This window comes from Procambarus clarkii, chromosome 49, assembly GCF_040958095.1.
Source record: "Procambarus clarkii isolate CNS0578487 chromosome 49, FALCON_Pclarkii_2.0, whole genome shotgun sequence".
Classification (NCBI taxonomy): Eukaryota; Metazoa; Arthropoda; class Malacostraca; order Decapoda; family Cambaridae; genus Procambarus; species Procambarus clarkii.
The window spans coordinates 13,943,681-13,953,069 of record NC_091198.1 but is presented as its reverse complement, the minus strand read 5'-3'; positions in this window follow the sequence as shown (position 1 = coordinate 13,953,069).

The following is a 9,389-nucleotide window of genomic DNA, read 5'->3' as shown; positions in this document are numbered from 1 at the left end:
AGCTGGCCCAGATGGCGTTTCACCATGGGTTCTGAGAGAATGTGCATCTGAGCTCAGCATTCCACTTCACCTGATCTTTCAGGCATCCCTGTGTACAGGAATCGTAGCAGACGTGTGGAAACAGGCTAACATAGTTCCAATCTACAAAAGTGGCAGCAGGGAAGACCCCCTCAATTATAGACCTGTATCATTGACAAGTGTAATAGTAAAAGTATTGGAAAAGCTAATCAAAACTAAATGGGTAGAACACCTGGAGAGAAATGATATAATATCAGACAGACAGTATGGTTTTCGATCTGGAAGATCCTGTGTATCGAATTTACTCAGTTTCTATGATCGAGCCACAGAGATATTACAGGAAAGAGATGGTTGGGTTGACTGCATCTATCTGGACCTAAAAAAGGCTTTCGACAGAGTTCCACATAAGAGGTTGTTCTGAAAACTGGAAAATATTGGAGGGGTAACAGGTAAGCTTCTATCATGGATGAAAAATTTTCTGACTGATAGAAAAATGAGGGCAGTAATCAGAGGCAATGTATCGGAATGGAGAAATGTCACAAGTGGAGTACCACAGGGTTCAGTTCTTGCACCAGTGATGTTTATTGTGTACATAAATGATCTACCAGTTGGTATACAGAATTATATGAACATGTTTGCTGATGATGCTAAGATAATAGGAAGGATAAGAAATTTAGATGATTGTCATGCCCTTCAAGAAGACCTGGACAAAATTAGTATATGGAGCACCACCTGGCAAATGGAATTTAATGTTAATAAATGTCATGTTATGGAATGTGGAATAGGAGAACATAGACCCCATACAACCTATATATTATGTGAGAAATCTTTAAAGAATTCTGATAAAGAAAGAGATCTAGGGGTGGTTCTAGATAGAAACTATCACCTGAGGACCACATAAAGAATATTGTGCAAGGAGCCTATGCGATGCTTTCTAACTTCAGAATTGCATTTAAATACATGGATGGCGATATACTAAAGAAATTGTTCATGACTTTTGTTAGGCCAAAGCTAGAATATGCAGCAGTTGTGTGGTGCCCATATCTTAAGAAGCACATCAACAACTGGAAAAGGTGCAAAGACATGCTACGAAGTGGCTCCCAGAACTGAAGGGCAAGAGCTACGAGGAGAGGTTGGAAGGGTTAAACATGCCAAAACTAGAAGACAGAAGAAAAAGAGGTGATATGATCACTACATACAAAATAGTAACAGGAATTGATAAAATCGACAGGGAAGATTTCCTGAGACCTGGCACTTCAAGAACAAGAGGTCATAGATTTAAACTAGCTAAACACAGATGCCGAAGAAATATAAGAAAATTCACCTTCGCAAATAGAGTGGTAGACGGTTGGAACAAGTTAAGTGAGAAGGTGGTGGAGGCCAAAACTGTCAGTAGTTTCAAAGCATTATACAACAAAAACTACTGGGAAACCGGGACACCATGAGCATAGCTCTCATCGTTTAACTACACTTAAGTAATTACACAGTGTTGCATTAAAGTTTCATATTAATATAAACTGGTGAAGAATCCTCCAATAATCATACTACCTTGAGGTTACCTTGAGGTGCTTCCGGGGCTTAGCGTCCCCGCGGCCCGGTCGTCGACCAGGCCTCCTGATTGCCGGACTGATCAACCAGGCTGTTGGACGCGGCTGCTCGCAGCCTGACGTATGAGTTACAGCCTGGTTGATCAGGTATCCTTTGGAGGTGCTTATCCAGTTCTCTCTTGAACACTGTGAGGGGTCGGCCAGTTATGCCCCTTATGTGTAGCGGAAGCGTGTTGAACAGTCTCGGACCTCTGATGTTGATAGTTCTCTCTCAGAGTACCTGTTGCTACTCAGTTTAGGACTGATTCAGTTTCAGTTTATATTAATATGAAACTTTAATGTAACACTGTGTAATTACCTAAGTGTAGTTAAATGATGAGAGCTATGCTCATTGTGTCCCGGTTTCCCAGTAGTTTTTGTTGTATAATGCTTTGAAATACTAAGGTATTTATAATTGTTGTACCATAAACATTATGCCTCTCACTAGCTGGGTGTTCTCAAAGTACTTGTACTCCTTGTCACAAGTAACAAGATCTGCATAAAGAACTTATAGCAAGCTTAACAAGTGTTTATGAATGAGATGGCAGTTTTGACGAGGAATAAGGCTTGATGACCAAACCACACATCAGAAGATGGAGAAACGACAACATTTTGATCCATCCTGGACCATTATCAAGTCCACATACAACTTGATACTGGTTCAGGACGGACCGAAACATCGTCGTTTCTTCATCCTCTTTTGTGTGGTTTGGTCATCAGCCACGTTATTGTAACAAATTGTCTGCATAAGGTTTGGTGATTTTAATTCTGTATTGTTACTGTTTAAAGGTCAAACATCAAACACAAGGTTGATGAAATTCATTGAAAAGCACCAACAACCTGCATCATTGAAGAATTCTATCTGAGGGCTGACTGAATAGTTTCATGAAGTCAAAGACCGGCAGATTCATCTCACAATATATAGGCCGTCCACTACAGTAGCCAACTACCTCAAGTTTTGGAACCAGTGCATCTCCACTAGTAAATAATAGACAACTGTAGAGAATCCCAAACTATTGTACATCAAATATTAAAGGTAGGATTGATACATATCATAAGTTTCTTATTAAATATTAATGATTTACTTGAGGGGCCACTAACCCAAGTGGCTTCAATGAGGATGAGAAGCCGGCGGCTTGTCAAAGGTAGCCCCACCCCATTTGCCTTGATCTTTTCCAGGTATATTTTAAAACTCAATGCAATTTTGGTAGTTACGGCTTCGGTGGGTAGGCAGTTCCATGGGTTTATAACCTTGGGGGGGGGGGTGCAAAACCATCTCCTGTTCTCAGTCCGACATTGTTGCTTGTTAAGCTTGAAACCGTTGTTCCTTATTTGTGTTACATCTGACCTTTTGAAGAAATTTTCCGAATCAACATCCTCCAAATTACACACAGAAATCACAATAGCGTGATGCATCAAATGAACAAATCCACAAGGGCCGTGACGAGGATTCGAACCTACGTTCGAGATCATTCCAGACACTGCCTTTATCGACTGAGCTACGACATGGTCAAAAGAGTTGAAACCAAAGTTCTACTGAACTTACTGGATCCTGCAGCCTCTCCGAGACACAAACCAGGGTTTTACACAACTCCCCCATGCACTCGAGTTATGTCAATAGGCCGTTCTCCCTCTTCGCCCTTACTTCATTACACACGGAAATCACAATAGCGTGATACATCAAATGAACAAATCCACAAGGGCCATGATGAGGATTAGAACCTACGTCCGAGATCATCACACATGCTGCCTTTATCAACTGAACTACGACATGGTCAAAAGAGTTGAAACCGAAATTCTACTGAACTTACTAGATCCTGCAGCCTCTCCGAGACAAACCAGGGTTTTACACAACTCCCCCCATGCACCCGAGCTATGTCAATAGGCGGTTCTCCCTCTTCGCCCTTACTTCATTACACACAGAAATCCTCGTAACGGCCCGTGTGGATTTGTGCATGGGGGAGTTGTGGAAAACCCTGGTTTGTGTCTCGGAGAGGCTGCAGGATCCAGTAAGTTCAGTAGAACTTCGGTTTCAACTCTTTTGACCATATTGTAGCTACACAAACCAGAATTTTACACAATTCCCACAGGTCGATAAATCACAGATTTTACACAGTTCGAACCCTCGTCACAGCCCTTGTGGATTTGTTCATTTGATGCATCACGCTATTGTGATTTCTGTGTGTTCGTTCTCTTCACCTCCTTGAAATATTTGTGTGGGTGATGGGATGTCATCTAACCTTTCTAGTGTGAACACTGATGTAAAATATTCATTTAGTGTTTGTTGCCCTTTTATCATCCATTTTAGTTTGGTCAGTCTCATCTTTTAAAGGTCCTACCGAGTTCTTAGTTTTGGTTTTACTTATAAAGGCAGAGAACGTCTTTAGATCTTTCTTTATGTTTTGGGCAAGTTTTTTTTCGTAGTTCTTTTTGGCTGATCTGATTTCCTGGGTGGCTGAGTTTAATGCCCTTTTATATATCTTATAATTAATGATGTCCATCGTGGATTTATACGTTCTCCAGAGGTTCCTGCAGCTATGTTGCTGATGACCATTCCTTTTCACAGTACATACTCAAATGCTCTAACCTTTCTAACAAACGTGACCTGAAACGAAAAGCTTACCCCCCTTTTTTCTTTCTTTCTCCTCTTATTCTTACGTTCCTCACTTCCGTCACCCTATTATTATACTCATCCCATCCGTACCCATTTTTGCTTCTTGTTTGTACCTCCTCTCACCTGCTCCTCGCCTCACTCTTGCCTTACTTATGCCTGTTCCTCCCTCGCTCCCATCAAGTTACAGCCCCGTTACTGTGCCAGGTATGTCCACTACGGGCTCACCATAGCCCGTGCTACGTGGAACTTTTTATTCCCAGTAGCTGAATCTTAAACAAACAACTCACTCCCAATCACAATCGACTTGATAATGATCCAGGACGGACCGAAACGTCGTTGTCTCATCTTCTGGTGTGTGGTGTGGTCATTTATTTAGTATAGTCTTGGTTACTGCAATCACTTTGTTGGCTGTGTAGCGAGTAGATTATCCCAGTAATATACTCGCTCCAAACGCATATTAGCCTAACGAGAGAAGCAAAGCTCTTCTTAGTACTAATTATGGAACTCAAACCTTTCCCTACTTCCAGTTATTATTCCTGCCAACCTTTGGAGAATGGTGAGGTGTTGCCCGAGCATATAACCAGCCGAGTAGCGAATAATAACTTTATGCCCGTGCCACCTCTTGGGTGGCTTAATCTTCATCATCATCAAATAATAACTCACCATTTGGTCACCATTTGGTTCGGGAGACATCTCCCGTCACGCAGGGTGCAGTTGCGCCTCCACAGATCTCCAGTATCATCTTTTGATACTGGTAGCGGCTCAAAAGGGCCACCACTTACGGGCTATTCATGCCCGTGCCACCTCTTGGGTGGTTTAATCTTCATCAATCAAATAATAACTCACGGGAGATATCTCCCGTCCACGAGGCTAACCATAGCCCATGCTACTTGCCCCGCTCCTGTGCCAGATAAGTTACGGGCTCACCATAGCCCGTGCTTCTAGCCCCGCTCCTATGCCAGGTAAGTTACGGGCTCACCATAGCCCGTGCTACTTGGAACTTGTTTCCGAGTAGCTGAATCTATAACAACAACAACGAATAATAACTACAGTCTCATCACCGCTCTTGTGCCAGGTAAATCCACTACGGGCTCACCATAGCCCATGCTACTTGCCCCGCTCCTGTGCCAGGTAAGTTACGGGCTCACCATAGCCCGTGCTACTTGCCCCGCTCCTGTGCCAGGTAAGTTACGGGCTCACCATAGCCCGTAGCACGGGCTACACACGCACGTATACAATACAATACAATACAATTTTATTTAGGTAAGGTACATACATACAATAAATATTTACAAGGATTGGTTGACTTATAGGTATAGCTAGTACATACAATGCCTAAAGCCACTATTACGCAAAGCGTTTCGGGCATGATAAACTTAAATGACAAGCTTAATACTAATTGAGCATAATGAGTAGAATGAAAACAAGAAATGAAAACATAGATGAAAAAGCAGCACAAATACAATTATGTCGACAAACAGCGCTCTTTAAAGAAAAAAACAGACATTGGTTGACAACAGAAGGGTAAGGTAGGTTACAGGGAATTTATTAGGTATAGCTTCGCTTTTATAATTTTTTTTTTTTTTTTTTTGTCCCCTAACTCCCCTTGCCACTTCGGGGGGGGTATAGGGTTTTTATGTAGCTTCGGAGCCCGATCCCCCCAGCCACAGGGCATGGCGAGACGGACCCCTAAGCATACCTAATACCCTAACACACACAAACTAAAATAAACATATATAGCAGATCTCATCACACCCACAAGAGTTAAGATGATACTAATAATACATAATAATAACCTGAAAATAAACAAAAACATTAATGGAAAATTCTTTTGTATTTGGTTTTTTCTATATGGGACACAGCACACATAGGTAGGGGTGCACAATATAACATGTGAAAAAGAACAAACAAACGCTGAAGGCCAAAGCAGCAGGCTGCCCGATCGGCAGGGATGATGATTTGACGTCGGCATACATGGAAAACTAGACACAGTGGATGCTCCTAACTAGGCCCCGGAGCGGGAGGGTTATCATGTATGCGCATGGGGTCCCTCCGGACGCCGCCTTATCTACTCGCGGGCTCTGCCAGGTCATCCACCCTCTTGTGAGACGCCATTAGGAGAAGTGGTACTCCAGATGACGAAACTGCTTAGATAGTTGGCTACCAGCTGACTTGGCTGCGGTTCACCTAAGCGTGACTATAGTTACCCTTATGCACCCTGTGCACAGTGACCCCGGGGCTAGGGGGGCCTGCCCCTTGACGTGGCCTTGGACCATATTCTGTATATAGAATATGTCCAGGTCAAGGCCTTCACGGAGCAAATCTCGAGATCGCTCTTGGTGAGACCCATACCTTGTAGACCACGCGCACTCTCCTTGCACCATCCACCTCTCCAATTAAGGGTTATTGAGGAGGCGGATACTGTAGGCTTACCGGTATACTCCCGGACCTTCTGCAGGATCTCGGGGGTGCCGTATTTGTCGCACTTGCTCTGATGTGGACGGGAGAGTGGGAAGTTATCAGCTGAGACCTGGGTGTCTAATATGAAGGCCTCATCACCTTTGCAGGCTATAATATCTGGCTTGCAGAAGGTCCCTCCGTCTGGTATACGGACCTCACGCTCCACCTCAAAGCCTCTTTGCCGCAATCGGCCAGCTACGAACCGGGTGATGTCGTCGTGACGTTTCACCCGAGCCCCGTGTGTCTTGTGGCAGGCCTGGGATATGTGGCCCAGGGTTCCTGGTTTCCGACAAGCGTCACAGAGACCAGAAGCCTCGGGCCTACCCCTAGCCGCCCTAGACGGCGTGGCTACAGCGTTTGCCCTAATTTGGACGGCGTGGGCAAAATCTCCCCCGCTTAGCAAACAACTTAAACTGGTTGAGAGAGGTACAGTCTTTAACATGGTTGGGAAGGTCATTCCACATTCTGGGCCCCTTGATTTGTAGAGCATTTCTAGTTTGATTAAGTCGTACTCTAGGAATATCAAAACTATTTATTTCTGGTGTAGTGCTCATGGGTTCTGTTATAACCTTCTATGAAGCCTTTGAGGTCAATATTGGCATTACAGTTTAGCGTTTTATATATGTATAATACACATGAGAGAATGTGCAGTGACTTAATGGCTAACATATTCAGAGATTTGAGTAGGGGTACCGAGTGATGTCTGGGGCCAGAGTTGGATATTGTCCTAATAGCAGCTTTGTGTTGAGTAATTAGAGGACGTAAGTGATTTTGGGTAGTAGAGCCCCAAGCACAAATACCATAGTTGAGATATGGATAGATAAGGGAGTAATAGAAAGTCACCAGGGCAGGGCGTGGTACATAATATCTGATCTTAGAAAGAATGCCCACAGTTTTTTTAACTTTTTTTGATACATTTAGAATGTGTCCCTGGAAATTCAGCTTGTGGTCAATGAGAATGCCAAGGAATTTGCCATCTAATTTGTTACAAATTTGGGTATTGTTTATTTTGAGATTTATTTGATTAGAGGATTTATTGCCAAACAGAATATAGAAAGTTTTGTCAATGTTAAGGGTGAGTTTGTTGGCAGTTAGCCAAAGATGGACTTTATTTAGCTCAGTATTTACTGTGGCATTTAGAGCAAGGGGGTCAGGACTGGAGTAAATGAAGGTTGTGTCGTCAGCAAATAGAATTGGTTTGAGGTGTTGGGAGGCATTTGGAAGGTCATTAATGTAGATGAGAAAGAGGAGAGGGCCAAGTATGCTGCCCTGAGGAACAAGGAAGAATTTCTTGGCGTGGTGAATTGTTATCATCGATTCATCCCACATTCTTTGGACATTTTGTCCATACAATGTGGTCATGTAAGTGTCCAAACGTATAAGTGTTTGGACACTTATACGACCTCTTACATGATCGGAAACACACGTCCCGTCTTCCGTTGGAGTGGACTCCCCAGGCAGAGACAGCATTCACCGACATAGAACACAAGCTGGTGGAATTCACCTTACTCGCACACCCAGTGTCTGACGCTCCCGCCAATCTCTCTACCAACGCTTCAAACACAGCTATTGGTGCTGTACTACAACAGCTCATTGAAGGAGAATGGTGCCCATTGCATTCTTTTCAGCGCGCCTGTCACCCACTGAAGAGAAGTACAGCACTTTTGATAGGGAATTGCTCGACATCTACGCAGCCATACAACATTTCCGGCACTTCCTCGAGGGGCGGAACGTCCACATCCACACAGACCACAAATTCACTCACTTGTGCACTGGCGGCCAAGGGTGATGCTCACTCTCCTCGAGTAGCCAACCACCTGGGATTTATCTCCCAATTTACCTCGGATATCCGCCATGTCAAAGGAACTAACAATGTCATACCCGATGCACTGTCTCGACCCACCATAAACCACGTCGTGAAAAACCCAGCTCTGGTGGACTATTGTGTAATCAGCAAGGCCCAACGGGAAGACCCTGATCTGCAGCGATTACGAACATCTGACACAGCTCTCCGGTTCATCGAGATTCCCATGGAAGGTGGCGGGAGTATAATCTGTGATACCTCACGGACGGGAGCACTTAGGCCCTACATTCCTGCCCAGTTTCGCTGGAAAACGTTCTCAGTATTTCACTCCCTAGCACACCCAGGAGTACGTGCTTCCCAGAAACTACTAATGGAGCGTGTTGTATGGCCAGGAATCAATGCCGATGTTCGACGATGGACTCGCTCATGTTTCCAGTGCCAGCGAGCGAAAACACATCGTCACACAAAGAGCCCTCTTCAACAGTTTCCGTTACCTTCTGACCGTTTCGAGGTGGTGCATGTAGACATCGTTGGACCATTACCGTCGGCAAGAGGATATTCTTATCTACTCACCTGCATTGATCGATTCTCCAGATGGCCGGAAGCAATCCCATTAATCAACATCTCAGCTGAGTCAGTGGTCTAGGCTTTCCACTCTGGATGGGTCGCCTGTTTTGGCAGCCCCTCTGTCATCATCACCGACCAAGGACGACAGTTCGAATCATATCTATGGAAGGAACTTATGGAATTCCTCGGCACCACACATAACCGAACCACAGCATACCACCCTGAGTCGAACGGAATGGTAGAACGCTTTCATAGACAACTAAAAGCTGCCCTAAGAGCTCAAGCACGCCCTGATGATTGGATCGACAACCTTCCATTAGTCTTGCTTGGCATCCGTTCG